Raw genomic sequence first — 16,669 nt, forward strand, 5'->3', positions numbered from 1 at the left:
TAAACCTCGCTGCTCTGTTTTTCTGTATCTCATCATCACCTCCCTTTATTTTTTGTGGCAATCACAGCACCATAGATTTCATCTCATTATACAGCCCTTGTTCCTATGGCATGGGGATGTGCATAGTTCTCAGATTGAAAGAGCCACTGCTGTCAGTTAGTCTGAGGCAGTAACAAGAGACTTCTGTCCTTTAGTCTGTCTGTCTCCATATCCCTCCCATACTGTCCAATTTACTACACGTGCCTTCCCACATCAAGACACCAGTCAAATATTCCTTAGCCGTCCTAAGAGGGATTGTGTTGTGCTTGTGTGGTACCCATGACTTTGAGGTATATACTTTTATGATGCTCCATTACAGGGACTACGATGTCATTTCTGCAGAAGAGGCTGTGTTCCCATGTGTGTGCCCAGTAAGATGTAACCTCCCCAGCCACACAACTATTACTGACACCACTCCAGTACTGCCAATGTCTGCCACCTTGTGGGTGCATCCTGTTTACGTGGCAGCAATAAACTGAGTGGAATGGGATGGAAAAATTCTTTTGGAAATATCAGCAGAGTGACCACATAATAGTGATGTCTAAGAAATGCATTCATAAGTTTTTCAGAGGCTGGATTTAAATGTGTAGTCAAAGGTACTGTTGCGTGGCACTTGGTCTCTTGAAATTTTAATTCCCATATCTTTATTTAAAGTCCTGAAAGTGAATGAACTCTGTTCGGTACTTCAGCAGAGAAGGCCGTTCAGCTATAGGAAAAAGGGTAGCAAGTTGGAGTTCTGCATAGTATTCCCTCAGCTCCGTTAAATTTATTACAGTAACATCAAAGTCCTACCTTTAATCCTCTAAATCTGGTCATCATTCTGTTACTTTGACCAGACAGGATAAATCAAAAGAAATGCTATACTTGCATGCTGGAAGGACCTTGAAACATCTTTAAGTTAAAAAGAAGTATGGGATTTTTTGAGCCTGAGTCTTCATCTGCACAAAGAATCAGAATAGTTGTCTAGATGTTAGCCTTACATATGTCAATGATGTTGACTATACTTCTTGCAGTTTTTATGGTCCTTCCTTCAGAAGGACCAAAGACTAGATAAGCAGAGATTTTTCTGGATGAAAAAAGGTTACAGGTATATTTTGATTTTGCTTGGTAGCAATGGACAAAACTCAACACGAGTTACTGTGGACCAGCCAAGAAGCCATTTTTCTCTTCTGATTTACTGACAATGTTGTCCTTACTTCATCACTTACCTTTCACCTGCATAATTCCATCTGTACTGGTCTTCAGTAAAAAACCTAGACCGTATTATAACACAACGGTGAGGAATAGTTTACCTAATAATTTATTAAGTGTGGCTTTGTGGGATGAAACTTTTGTGAAAGTAAGACTGTCTGTTGGTAGAGCTCTGATGCTTGTAGGATTTATCTCTGGCCTGTTGTTAAACACAATTTGGTCTGCCTACATTGAAGTCTAAGTTATATTAAATGTTGTTTTTCAGGGCTAAGTTCTTTTTCCATAATACGTGAGAGTACCTGGTAATATTAGGAGGCTCTGTCTGGCTCCTAATGCTCTGACAGCATCGTCTCTCCTGCCTGTATGCTAAAAATATGCACAGTGGAAATGTCAGCACTTAGGAGTCGCTCCACAAGAGCTACTGCAGAGTTGGTACTGGTCATGATTCAGCACAGTCATGTAGGTACCTAACTCTGACACAGGAACGGATCTGTTAAAGTCATTAAGCTAGAGATGTAGCTTAGTGGGTGTAAGTGCTTTCTAAAGGAACTGTTCTTGGCGTGGATGAACAAGAGTCCTATGATTTGGCCAGTGGCCAGCACCCAGAGACCAGGGAGCCAGAAGAGTTTGCCTCCAACATCTGTTTCCAGTGTGTCTCTCTGACTCTGGTATTATCGTCCTTTCACATTGTCAAGTAAGAAAATGCATAAAATAATTGGATTATATATTAAGACTTTTGAGAAAGTCTCTTATTGACCTTCTTCTACTCCAGTGAACTTAGCTGTGAAAAATTGGGTAAGAAGCAGGGCCTTGCTGGAAGTGAGATATTACATCTGGGCAGCGCACTCTTGGATAAACAGAAATTACTGAGTAAATAACAAAATGTGAAGAAATAAGATCCAAATTGAAGTGTGGAAATTGTGGACGGTAGAAGTGATTGCTTTTATAAATACTTTTAAGTGTGTATTTGCTCTCTGAGTTTCACTATAAATTGCAATGAAGTGCCTCTAGGTTCAGATGTGAATAGGGCCAAATCTTGCAGTTGTTATTTGGGCAAACAAAAAACTCTGAAAATACAGTCTTCCAACTGAAAATAACTGTGTTTTGACTCACTAAAGATAGCAGGATTGGGTCTGAACAGCATAGTATTCTGCTGTCCATTTATTGTGCTAAGCATTTGCTATAACCTTTTGGACCTTCCTTGTCATTCATGCTTGATAGAAACTAAAACTACACAAAAAATAGTGGATTTTAAAAATCTCATACATTCTGTCTGTAATTATCCTGGTGGCACGGTGTGGCCTGCTGATTCAATTCTTATTGAGATGAATATGAGCTGTTAGTAGACCAAGGTTCAGTGACTACATTAAATCTTGAGGCCCCAATCAATTACCCGTTTCCTCATGGCAGTGTCTACAACGTCTGGAAAATAAGAAGTATCAGAGGTGATTAGAAGAGACCTCCTTGGGTGCAAAAAGTCTCCGAAAAGTTGAATATCAATTTTGGATTCTCTTTTCCTGCTGACTTACTAAGTTTGACTTTTGTTTTTTGCTATTACAGAGACACAGGAGAAAGCAGAGTGTTTCACTTACTGTTTTCCATTGAGCCGGTGTGCTAAGCAGGGACTGGCTAAGATGTGACACTTTGATACGGCCTGCTTTGGCTGTTGTATGGGGCTACTAACACATAGCAGCCTTGTCCAAATAGGAGCTGAGCACCTTTATTTCCTGGCAGAATCCAATTTGCAAGCGGGGCTCGGGATGAAGGTGAGGAAGCTGTCACTTCCAGTAAGCGACTTCAGAAGAGAGAGACAGGAAAGGAAGAGCAGTCACTTTGGACTAAATTTTAAAGCCAATGCTTTCACCCTTCCCAGGGAATTGGTCAAGTGGCTCTTGTGCTATTTCCTTTCTCAGGTGTCTGACCCAATGGTAGAAAGGGTTTTCTTAATATCTAAAGATATTGTTTCTACTGTGTACACTCCAGTGACCATCATGATTGATGCTATTAGGGAGCAGAGGGGCACACAGTAACGTGTGAATGATAGTGTACTCCTTCTTGTCTTGTTTCAGTTATTTCCCTCCTTTTTTTCACATCAGCTTCTTCCCTTGTAGTTTTCTGTATGTGTATGGTACATGCAGTCTTTCTCGCTCACACCCCCTTTCCCCTCTCTCCTAGTGGGAGGCATTCCACTAATGAAACAATCAGGGAATGGTGTAGAGACAAAGGGTGAAATTTGCCTCATCTGCTGAGCCTGTTAAACTCTAAATGTCCCATTTCATTAAATCCGTATGGCTGCGCTGGAAGAGCAAAGGACTATTCCCATCCCCAGGGACTCACTCACCTCCTAGTAAGGTCTACAGCAGGCATATATTGGGAAATTTCTATTGCTAATGGGAATGCCAGCCTACAAAGGCACATGGAAGTAGACAAATTTGGACTGAGAGTTGTGGTGTTTGTGAGAATTTGTGTGTTTTGTTAACAAGAGTGGGTAATTATGTGTAATTATTTGGGCAATTCACTAATTCTTTCATGCTAGAACAAGTATCAGGTCCCTTTTATTTTGTGACCTCACTAAACTTCGCAGATTTTTCATGTCTTGTAGATTTTAAAGTTATAGAAGTCTATTGTTATATTGTGAAGACCATAGCATTTTAACAGGACAAGTGTCTTGGCTGGGATCACTTGGCAAAATTGGGAACAAACTTGTCTTCTGACTTTCAGCATGATGCCACATCCATCACTGCCTCTGAAAAACCAGTGAGCTGGATAGAGGAGACCTGAATTCACGCTTCTCAGGCCCATACCTCAGTGCACCTTCCCCTAATCTAATGGGAATTTTGATAAACAGTCAAATAATTCTTTTCTGCTTTTATGGGAAAAATGATCAGTATGCAATATCCTACTTTATGCAATAAGGTAGGAGAGGCTACTCTCCTCCACAGTGCTTTCATTAGAAATATTTACATTTGGAAAGTGATTGCTTGTTTGGTTTTCAGAGTGTAATTTACGAAGATGCAACTAAACTGCCTTTCTTCTGGAAAACGTTTTATCTGGCGGTACTATGCTAATATGATCAGTCATATGCTGTATATCTCCATCTCTTTCTACCTATAAATTATTCAGAACTATTATAGCTAAAACTGTAAGTAGATGATTTTATTTCTGTCTTCTGAAATGCTAGAAAGGATTTGGTTTGGAATGAAGGGAATGACATCCTTGTGAGGCACTGGGAAATCAGGAATCAACTGTGACTGGCAGACTTGCTCCTGGAGAAATGGGAAAGATGGTTAAAAAATATCTCTTTTAGTTAAAAATATTAGAAGACTTAATATAAAATATTTAAGCCTACACAGTACAGTCTTTAGAACTTCCTATCAAATATAACAATAAGCATGTCAAAGTTTATAGAGCTATTTGCCAAGACAGCTCTATCTCAGCTCCCTTACCTGAGCTGAGGTTAATTTGATTTTGTAGCAGAAATCTAACCTCTCGCAATAACCCAAAGATTTAAGTCTTTTCACCTGAAAACACTTGATTTAATCTTCTACAACACAGGTCATCAAGTATTTAATGACTTCTCTTGCATACAAATAAATAATCCTGTGAAATCACATTCTGTAATTCACGCTGATTCACAAACTTTGTCACTTAACTACATTGAACTACACTTCCCAAGAGCACAGGGGCTGAAAGTCAGAGGTTAAACTCCCTTTACCAGCCTGATGCCTTCAGGTGTTTTGCAACCTGGAGAGGGGCAGGAGTGTTTGTGTTACAGGATGAAATTGGAAGCTATTGTTAGGCTTTGTGCAAACTTTCCCTTTTCTTCTAGTGCAACACAAGGTTAAGGTAGGTTTATCCTTTTATTTGTGTTTTCTTCCAAACAAAAAGCTTTACCATCTTTTACATGGAAAAATAGCCCTTCTTTTCTACACAAGTTGACTTGTGCACCTTGCAGCCCCCACATAGAGCTTGCTTTCTGGGGTTCTTTGCCCACCAAAGAGTGCAGCCCTATAGAGGTATGGGCCATTTTGTCTTGATTCAACTGCATGGTCGGGACTGCAAAACATGTAATTTTTTGTTTTAGTGATCCCGAGGAAGCATACCAACTGTAAAATGCTTATGTGATTCTTGTTTTGTCCCTGAGGCATAAGCTTTGTCCTCCATGAGGAGTTACATGCTCTTCATGTGATCCATGGTGATGTGGCCAGTGGTGTTATTCCCAGTTCCTACTCTAAACACCATATATCTAACGTGTTCTAGATAAATTTTAATAATCTGTGGAAATTCAGCTCTCAGTGCCAGCAATCCTGTCTGGAAGGCACTGAGTCCAATATAACTATGGTACACTAGTAACATAGCTGGTATTAAAGTGGTAATATAAATTTAGAATAATCCAAAACTGCATCACTGCAGTCCTGGGATATGTGCTATGTATTTAATTTGCATCTAGGATCTCTTATTACTGGTTTGCAATATTGTTTTGATTTAGTTAATGGTTTTGCAGATACATGGCTAGTTCTGTAGTGTTCTTTCACCAAGACAGAGAGAGTTTCCCTTACCTGCTACTAGCACTAATGGCAGCAAGCTAGCGTGGTTTCCTGGCTGACAAGCTTAGAAAATAATGTATGTAATAGCGTGTTGTTACACTGTAGGTATTGAAATGCAAAAGAACTGGTTCAAAAGGTAATAGGAATAGAAGAGAGGAGGCAACAGCTGGATGTGGGCCGATGAGGAGCACCTGAGATGAATGAGACAGTCCTGGTTAGCGCGATAGGCAGCTGTCAGACTGCACCAGCAGCCTGCTTGTTGTTAAGTGCTCTGTGGGCATCGCAGCAAAGGGAAGGTGGTTGTTCACTGGGAATTTCACTGAGCTTTATGGGACACTGAGGTAGAAAATGAAAAAAACACTCTGAGGTGATGGAAGCCAGCAGCGTTGGCTGGACAGATATCAGTAGCATTATTAGAGGCACTGCGGGTGTTGGCTGTGGCAGGCCCGGTGGGAGAGACAAGGTTTTGTGCCTGATGAAAAGCGGATTGTAGGAAGTGGTAGGGATGCAGGCAGAGAGAAATGAGACAGGGCCGTTGTTTTGCAGTGCTGATTTGAATGACTCTGAGTTGGCATTTGTCAAGCCAGCAAAGAGCAGCCTATGAACTTTAGGAAGAGTGTTCAATAAAATCTAATAGCTCAAGTTGATGGTCTGTGATACTGTAGGATGACTATCCGAACTAGTGATGGTCCTGGTCATAAAAGTTGTGTTTGGATTCAGTGCACCCTGAGCTTCAGAGATGCCTCATTTTCATGTGAATCCATATCTTTGTGACAACATGGGGCACTTGCAGAATCATGCATAGGTGTGAATTTCAATTTCTTTCTGTTCTTTCTCTTCAAAGTCTGGATGCGTTTGAATCCAAATCTTCTAGTCATTGCCTTTGCCCCATCTTTGTATGCTCTTATGCTGAACCAAAGTGCTGAAAACAGAAGTGCTGTTTCTAGCAAAAATCATGACAAGTTTTTACAAAGTTGTATCTGCAAGAAGTTTCTTCCTGTTATTTTGTTTAGTGCAAAGAAAGAAATTAATCCTGTGGTGACATATAATTTGTCCTCATTAGCAGGAAACAGAATTTATATAGGCTCAAAAGCTATTTGTTAGTCTAACATACCAGCCTAAAATTTTAGCCACCACTGATTGTGCATTGTTGACTTGACAGCAGAAGTAACCATAACGTAGACTTAATGAATGCTTTCATGCAGTATGCACAGTCCTCCAAGAGTCCTTATTTCATACTATTTAATGCTGTGCTGAACAGTTGAGTTTGATAAAGGCTGAAACAGTCAGAATTATCCTTTCATTTGAATTTTAATTTTTAAAGGGGGAAGGCAGATGGTATTGTTTTACAGAGAGAATAGCCCAGCATGTCCTGCCATACTAAAAGTCTCTTTGAGCCCATCTGATACTGGTCTTTGAGTTTTCTCTGCTGGTTTCCTTAGCTCACATACCGCCTTCAAATTGCATATATTAGTTTCCTATCGGAATAACTCGCAGGCATGGAAATCAGCTATGTCCTGTGAAGGTCACTGGAGTCTTGGTGATGGAGAATTCATTCCCAAATAGGCAGCTTCTGTACAGCATTGATGCTCTTCTTGGTGCCAAAGTTTACAAATGGACGTGAGTTCAAAAGGCAAATGCTAGCTCAAAGCAGTAGGCATGTCTTTGGAAGTACAGTCTCCTTGTCTAGTACCGAGGAACAAATTATATTTAAATCGTTCCCACTGCAGGTTGATAACTTGTCTCTACAGTTCATACAGAGAGTCTTGAGTTCCTCTCGGTTCCGTTTATTCTTGCATGAAAATGAATAAGAATAGAAGAGACTATTTCAGTTGGAAGGGACCTACAATGATCATCTAGTCCAACTGCCTGACTAATTCAGGGCTGACCAAAAGTTAACGCATGTTGTTAAGGGCATTGTTCAAATGCCTCCTAAACACTGACAGGCTTGGGGCATCGACCACCTCTCTAGGAAGCCTGCTCCAGTGTTTGACCACCCTCTCTGTAATAAGCATGAAATAAGAAATAAGCATGCCCCAAAGTAAAACAAAACAATCCAATAATTCCTTTTTTCTTTCATAACTTCCTCAAATTTTTCCCACATAGCACCTGCCAAGGAGGCCCCTTGCTTCAGCGTCTGCAATGGATACCGGTGTGCCTTTTATAGATCTTCTCTCCTGATTTCCTTTACCCTTCAGAGAAGGATGTCATCTGACTCTTCCTACCTGTGGTTTCCTGGTTCAAACATCTGTTTTAAAGGCTGTTTTAATCTCACTATAGATTTGCCTCAAAATAGACAAAACTGTTCTCTCTCATAAATCTTTCCTGATGCTTCTACATCCTTGCCTTTCCCCAAAAGCTTAGGCAGCAATATCTGTTGTTATTTGCTCAGCTCAACCTAGATAGAAGTTCAAATGTTGGCACAATTCAGTTTGAACAGTATGATTTAAAAAAAAAAATAAAAAAGAAAAAGCTAATTTGTTTCATGTTTGGTGAATTCTATGTAAGTAGGCAGAAAAAAAAGTGCTACATCTGATTCAAAAGTATTAGCTACCATCACTGGCTGTGCAGCAAAACTGCATGGATTCAAAATCTCATTCCTTGCAAGACTAGCAACAGTGATAAAGAACCAGTTCTTTGAAACTGAAGTCACGTTTTAAAAATTATTGGGAAGAGTTGATGAGTAGTCAGCAGTGGACCCAGCGGATTTGGAAAGTGGATTGGGAGCAGGCCAGTAACTAATTCTGTCATGACTGACAGTGGAAGTGGGTGAGTGAGAGAGATCTAGGAAAACAAGGCTGGAGCCTGGAGACCAGCTTTCCACTTTCAAGACTAATTCAAATACTGCTGTGCACATAGCTGGGAGGTGCTTGATGATCTTAAAGAGTAGGCAAGAGAGTAATGGATATGCCAAAACAGTAGACAATTTGTTTTCCTTGCTGTTAGAAGGCTTCTGCTAATGCTTAACTCTTCCTTGGTGAGGAACTACAAATCGGTGCATCTCCTCTTGGGGGATCTAGTGGTGGGAGTAGTTATGATAGAGAGCATCAAGCCAAGGAGCAGCAATAATGAAAGGAGATCTTTTCTGACCATTTATTGGACCTGGATTGCAGTTAACCCAGAAAAAATACAAGGGCAGGAGAAAAGGGTAGAGTTCAAGTAGTATCCCCAAATTTCTGATGTTGTTAACCCTGATAGACCTGCTGGTGCTCACATAGAGGAGCATGCCAATTTCAGTACAATAAAATAACATTTGGCATAAGTAACAGCATTAGGTACTCAAGTTTTTTTTTTTTTTTTTTTATAACTGCTACTGAGTATTGTGAGCATCATTGATGTGAAGGTTTTGTCCCTCAGGAATTTTTGTGAGTTGACTCCCTGTTGGAAGCTGAGTATTACAGATGTTGGCTGTATTCAAAGTGATGTGAGATTTATTTAAATGTACACCTTGTTCCTGAAACAGAAATGGTCTTAAAGTTAAATGTATCTTGTCTCCCAGTGTTTCCAATGTACACCTCAACTTCTGCTTCAACTGCTGACTCCTGTGAGAGAGATTAAAGTGGAGAGAGAACCTCCTCCACTTTGGAAGAGCTGTGCTTCTCTCTTTCCTGCTCTCCAGAAAGAAACTTCACTGGAAAAACTAACAAAGGCATAACCCACCTTCAAATCAAAAAAGTATACCTATCCTTTAAAAATTGTTAAATTATGTGTAATAGTGCCACCTGCTGAATCCCATCCTAACACCTTCTTAAAGGGAACGTGTGTCTTAATGAGATGGACTTGGTCTTGATTAAGGCAGAGGCATACACCCTGGATAGCTCTCATGTAGAACACAGGGTACAACATGGTTTAAAATACTAAATTAAATACTCATCTTTGGAGCATAAGATTGATTTGATTAAGTGTATCATCGTGCAAATACAGAATACAGCCCTTGGAAATCATACCAAAAATGATTTTGTCTTCCGTTAAATAGGCTTGATTCGTTTTCCACTATTATTAGCACTGAGATGTACAAAAATAAATTTGAATTGCACTTCTAGTAGTAACTTGTCTAGAAGGTGCCGATGTTCTAAAGTTGCAAATAAAGCGAGATTCCCTGCTGAATTTCTGAATTTAGAAAAATTTGATTCTATCAAGAGCACTGTCAAATAAGTCTAAAGTGACTGAGACAAGCAGTCATTTTGTGGAAGTGAGTAAATGCCTTTACAGCATTCAGCAGTTTGATACAACAGCCCTCATGCTGCCTAAAAATACTTAACGTTTTTTGAAGCCATTATGGGCTGAATTCTGCCCTCCTTATTAATATTCATTTCTGTCTTTAAATGGTCCTGTTCATTTTAATGGAATGCTGATGCAGGACGGTGCTGTTGAGAGTCTGTGTAGATGAACTGGGCTCCTGCTCTGGAGGACCATCCTCTGGGATGGCAGGTACTGGTGAACCAGCAGATGGTGGTTTGAGTAACCTCAATGGCACCACCTGGCTAAGGCTGGTGTATGCAGTCCTGCATCACTTACATGTTGTCAGACTGTTTTCTGCGTCATATCATGTATGGAAAGACCTTTCTTTTGTGTTTAAATCCTATCCATGCCCTTGCCTTATCCATTTTCTACCTGATGCAGTGTTACCCCGAAGGGGCTAGTTTGCTTGATTTCAGGTGACCATCCTCTGCTACATGCAGAGTTTTGCAAATGCAGAGGCCAGTGTCTGCTCTGGTCACAAGTATAGCTCTGGCATCTTTGGGAACTAAATCCAACCTGTAAAACATACTTTGTGTTTCTGGTATGAGTTGGCAGGAAATTTTATGCCAAAGAGAGCTTGCTGTGAATCTGTCTTAATTAGGAAAGTAGAAGAGAACAGGATATAGTGGTCAGGACTCATGTAATAGATCCAGCAGTAAAATCCAGGATGCACACCTCCCCTTTTCCACACCCTTATATCCCTGTGAAGAACAACAACAACAACAAAAGCTCTCAGTGCATGGCAAAGACTGCTTTGTTTATTTAGAAAACTAAATCTGTGTATTTTTGGCACCAAATTCAGAAAAGCTGGTCCTTAAGTGTCTGTCATAGCTAAAATGCACGGGTATTTTTCTTCTGGCTGCACGCTGGCACCGACATTAGGGCTGTAAGCGTATAAATATAGAGATGCATTCTTGTGTTTCCATTTCCAGTGTGAGCTCTGTGGTATTGGCCTCAGTGTTTCTAAGCAAGGGAAAAGGGATGTTGACAGGCATGTAAATGAAGCCGGACACATGCTTAACAAAAAGCGACAGCAAAGTAAAACCAGTGACTTTGTTCCATCAAAAGATACAAATTTCCCATCCTCCAGCATAACATTCAAAGTGCCAGCATTCTCTGAGCTGTTTTCACAGAGGATGTTCTCTAATGGTCAATTTGTTTAAAGGGAAAAAGGATGGCATTGCAAATACAGCAAATAAAATCTAGCAATGCTGCAGCATGAAATTCTAGCAGATATCCTACTGCTGGAGTCAGACTTTTGAAAAACAGCCATTCGTACTGGCTCTGGATGGCAGCAGTGGCACAGAACAGAGAACCTGTTTTCTTCCATCAAGGAGTGCAGACGGAGATGGAAGTACTCTTGTATTTTGGCACCTGTGCTCAATAACCGTGTGCTGAAATATCTGATAAAAGCTTCAGAGGCATCTTAAGAACCCTGTACCATGAAAAAGATACTGCTGGCTTCAGCTTGGGCTCAGCTCAAAACCCTAGATGAACACAAAGGATTTTCATATCTTTGTTATAATAAAGATGGTCTCTAGCATCTCTGCATTCACAACTGCAATGAAGCCATAAGCTTCTGTACCTTTAATAGTCACATTGGCAGGTTATTTTTAAACCCAGACCAATTCCAGTGGGTTCCTCAGACAAACCTTTCACCTACATATCTCTCAAAAGGAGCTCTGGAGTCTGTACTGAGCAGTACCCATGTTAATCAAACTGCTGACAGCAATACAAAGCTCATTGCTTATCTAAAGAATAGGGCAAGACAGTTTCTATACCCTTTTTTCATTACAAAATAGTCAGCCTGAGTGAGAATTGGAGAGTAGGACTCAGTAGTAGATTGGCATAGCATCCTCTAGATTTAATTGTAAGGAGGAGAACTGTCTAAGGGTACATTGATGAGTATGTGTCGTGGATGGAGTGAGAGTGCACTTGTAAGAGTGGTATGTTTATTGATAACAAAGTTTGATAGTAAACGTGACAGTGGTTTAACGAGATTCGATGGCAAGGTACACTTGATTACTTACTGCATAGAGGACAGGGTCAGGCAAGGCTGTCAGGGAGACCCTCCTGTTGAGTCATGACATTCAGAGAGGACCCCCTTGCTTTCTAAACTCCTTCTCAGAGAGGAGTCTAGGTGTGGCTGCATCCAATGCTAGTCCCAGACTTGGTCAACGCTTTATGTCTAAAGGATTATATATGTGCAATCAATCCTTTATATCACTTCGCTTAAATTTCAAAGTTGCACTGCACTTGTTCCCAATTCACTTACTGAGTATCTGATGCGATAAGGAATCTCTCAGCCTCGAGGAGTAACCTTGAGAAGCGTCCCTACTCCACGGGAGATCCTGGTGTGCAGCCCACTGCCATGCAGGAGAGCTGAAAGGGCTCTTGGGCTGCTCGCTGTTTATGGGGTAAGATGATTGACTCGTAGTCATAGTTACATACTGACTGCGTCTGTTAGTTCCTTCCAAATTTGGCTTGTGTGGGACAATGACCAGCACTGTGGTTAGGTGGACACATATTGCCATGAATTAGCCCTTGGCTATTGTGTTGTTATCTGTCTCCCCCAAATCCACTTTGAGCTGGATGCATCCATCACGCCTGCCACTGGTGGTTGTCGCTTGAGAAGGGTAATGGGAAAAGGTCAAGTGGCGGGGGGGGGCAGGGGGAGCACACCGCCACGGTATGTGGAGGGTGTTGTACTGCTGTGTGAGAGACCTGGTTGGTTTCTTGCCCAGTAGTTCCCTGGGACAATAAGACAGGCCAGGGTATTCTGTAAAGGAGAAGGAAGGATTCTCTAAGTCTGTTCTGAACATGGTGAATACAAGGATGCCGGGGCTTGGGCAAAGCAGAACTGAGAGGAGGGGGAGAGAACAACTTCATCTGCACCTTCCCATTAAGGAGATTCCCAGAACCTGCCTGTTGGGCAGGAGAGTACCACTGACCTGTTGTTAACCTTAGGTAGCTTCTGCCTGTTTGCTGTGAGTGAGGATGAGGAATGCTGGGAGCAGTTCCCTTGGCAGGAGAAACGAGTGTTGAGAAGACCTGAGGTGAAGCTTGGGGAGCAACCAATCAAAGGCTGAGGCCCAGGTACTCTTGTTTCTGAGATACCAATAAAACCACCCTCTGAGAAGAAAGGTGAGCACTGCTGTTTGTGAAGAGATCCGTGACCTGAGGTAGTAGACCTAAAGAAGCTATTTACAATGATGAAGCCTGTCCTCATCCCATAAGCAAAAGCATTTCATGCGTTGCTGTTGCTTGGCAATCTCCATTGGAAGCGGGAAGAGCAAACCACTCCTGTTTGATGAATTTGAAATGTGTGTGGTGAAGAATGAATGGCTGGAATCCACTGTAATCCTTCAGTAGTGCTGGCGTGAGTCCAAAGGCACAGGGCTCAGCGGGAGTGTAAAACCCTTTAGAAAATGACTTCAAATCTCTTTTCTAGGCACACTTTTCTTGGGAACACTTATGGAAGAAGCAAATGCTATGCTTCTCAGAATAAAAAGTTGAAATTTTTCCCTTTCTGCTGCTGAACAGCTCCTTCGGGCTCTGCTAAATCATTAGGTGTTGGGTCTTAAATCTACCCCATCTCCTGAGGGGAAAAATTCCATGTTCTACAGAGAGAAGGACTTATTTCTTTGATAGATTTACTTTAAAAAGGGATGAGGGACAGACTTGCAACAGATTTGAGGTTCTAAAAATAGCCATGGAGAGGATGTAGGTGATATCAGTTATGTAGCTTTTCTTAATACAGGTACTGAGCAAAGAGGGATGAGGTGGCGCAGGAGCAAGACGCTATGGAGCGGGTCATGAGATTAAGAGTGTGTTTTCAACCCTCACCATTTGTTGATCTATTTGACCTCTGGCTTGACCTTGAGTACTTTGTCTGCAAAGCTGGTATCGTGTTTGGAACTGGACAATATTTTATGCACTTGGTAGGTGTACTTGGTGAATATGGAACTTATGGTAACAAAGACTCTTTGCAAATCCATCAGTTTTCATTGACCGGATTTTTTTGAAGGGAAAATTAAATGAAATTGTGGGTGTTTGTGAATATTTCTCTTATAATTAGCAAAATCTAATCTTTAAGCAAATTGCCAAGAAAGTAAGTGGAAAATTATTATTATTACCACAGTGTAGAGAAAATTCCTCTATTCTGTCAAAAGCAATCACTGCTTATCTTGATTTTGTTTGAATTCATTGCATGAGAATAGGGAACAGAGGTCCCAGCTGAGCCCATGATGCCCTGGAATGGAGTACTGGGGACATGTGTACTGGGAGACTGTTCCTTCCTGGAGGAACTCCTGATGAAGCCAACAAGAGATGGGGAAGGGAAAGGCACTGCCTGGGGAGGTTGCTGGCTCTGTGTCACAGAGCTGATCGGTGTTAGGAAGAAATGTATGTTCTTGTATTTAAAGGCTGTTAGGTCATCTCTCCGTGTATAAGGCCAAACTGCTTTACACTCCTGTGTTGATGCCCATCTCTATTTTCAGTTCTCCTCTCCCGGCTAGGTGAAGAGCCTTCTTTGTACCTTTTGCTCTCTGGACCAGTCTTATCTACTTGCTCCCTGGGACTTCCCAGGCCTCGTTATATTTTGCTTCATCAGTCTATGCTCTGTATATGGGAGCTGTGAACCAGTGCCTTATGAACTAAGGCCAGATCCCAGCCAGACTCTTGTGGGAACGTTGTTGAAGTTGGAGGCTTTTAAGTGCACACAGGGTGCATAGGTCTGGTGTGCAGGGCTGCGTTTTGGGTTATCATCTAACTGGAAGATGGATAGCTTTGTCCCTTGTGCTGAGAGAGCTGTTTATCTCACGTATTTGGGGCTACACCTCTGGCAGGCCCCTCTGGCCCATCAGTAACCAGGGAGGAATGAATTCTGCCTTCCTTCTGTTCTCGTTGGTCTCAGCTATTAACCATTGTGGTGCAGGGACTGGTCCTTTTCAGCTGTGCAGACCCAGAGCGAGGGGGAGAGAGTTACTGAACTGGCAAGACAAACACTTCAGAAGAACGGCTAGGCATGGTGTTGCTGCCGTGGGCTAGGGAATGGGTTTGATGACCCTGGAGCCTTTTCCTGCCCTTTCTTATGTGATTTTTAGGTTGGGGCTTCCAGGGCTATCATACCACCGACTCTGATAACAGTCACTGGAGCTTGGGGCGGAAATTTACAGTTGGTTTGTTGTTCTCTTATGTTGTCTAGCAGTATCTAGGATTTTCATTATTGTGTGAAAAGCTTTCTAAAGGCACCAGCAGTGCTGCCCGTGAGTTATTCTTGGCTTTTGCGCATAGACCGTCATTTGTATTTGTTCTCTTTAGTAGCTCTGAGGGTAACCCACAGTAGCCACGGGGATGTGCTAGTCATTCACCTTTCTGATCTTTTGTCAAAATATATTTAGTGAGAACAGTGGGGTGGAAGGAGGACATTAGGGGTCTTCCAGCAGGTTAGTGTCAAAGGGGAGAGAGACCATTACTGAAGTCCTCTATCATAGTCAATGTAAAAGGGAGAAAGAACAGCCTACCAAGAAACTGTCACGTTAGACCTCAAGAGCTGAGCTCTGAGACTCTGCAAAATTCTCTTACTGAATTGATAAAATAGTAAATGAAAAGGGACGAAAAATTTTATTGAAATTAACATAAAGTCTCTTTAATCATCAAGCTTAATCCTCAGTAGAAAAAGACTCCAAAATTGATTTAAAATCTCAGTATAACCATCCTCTCTAATGTGAAACAGAGATCCAAGTAAATGAATGATTTGCTTAAAAAATTCTGACTAATCTTGAGAACATTAAAATTAATATAAATGTGTGATCTCAAGTTCTATCCATTTTTGGATCCCATTTCAGTAAGTACATATAATTTGGAATGGGACCTAAGCCATTTTGTGTGTAAGTGTATAGAAAACGCATTCCAGTATCTTTAATCAGAATGTAAAAAGGAGATCAGCGTCACTGTTTCACATAAGGTATGGAAATATCATCCTAGATGAGCTGGAATAGAAACAAAACATACTGTAGAGTGGAAAATGCAGCAACTTTCTTTGAGGGTATGGGATCATTTAAGCAGCAGTTTTCATGGGGAAAAAACACATAAGGTTATAAGAGCTTCTGGCCACATGTGTTAGCGTTGTAACACTTACAAATTGCCATGTCTGAAGTTTCATCAAGGAACCCGTGCTATGGACTCCAGGATCTGTTGGGATAAGAGAAGTCACCTCTCTATGTTCTTGGCTTTGTGGAGGAACATTTTCTGCCTTCCTCCCGCCAGTGAGGGGCTTTTTGGACAATTCATCACTTCTGCTAAGGAATTTTGAGGGAAGGTGATCTGAGCCATGATCTTTGAGTGGTATATAGCATTCGAAGTCCAATTTATTTTATGTTCTACAGGAGAAAGCGAGTTAACTGCTCAGTTTAGAGATGCCATGGTATTTCTTGCTGAAGCTCAAGTTTAATCTGCTATGCATACTTACTAAGATACTGTCATCATAGGGTTAAAGGTGATACGAGGGCACTGTATCATCTTAAATATTAAGTAAATTCTGTATTAACAGAGGTCATTACCTTTCACTGACATGTCTGCACTTTCAGCCTAGTGATTTTAGTTAGACAAAAGTGTTTAGCCTTTGGAAAGAGTAGATGTGTGTCACA

The sequence above is a fragment of the Platalea leucorodia genome, assembly GCF_965183815.1.
Source record: "Platalea leucorodia genome assembly, chromosome: 9".
Lineage (NCBI taxonomy): Eukaryota > Metazoa > Chordata > Aves > Pelecaniformes > Threskiornithidae > Platalea > Platalea leucorodia.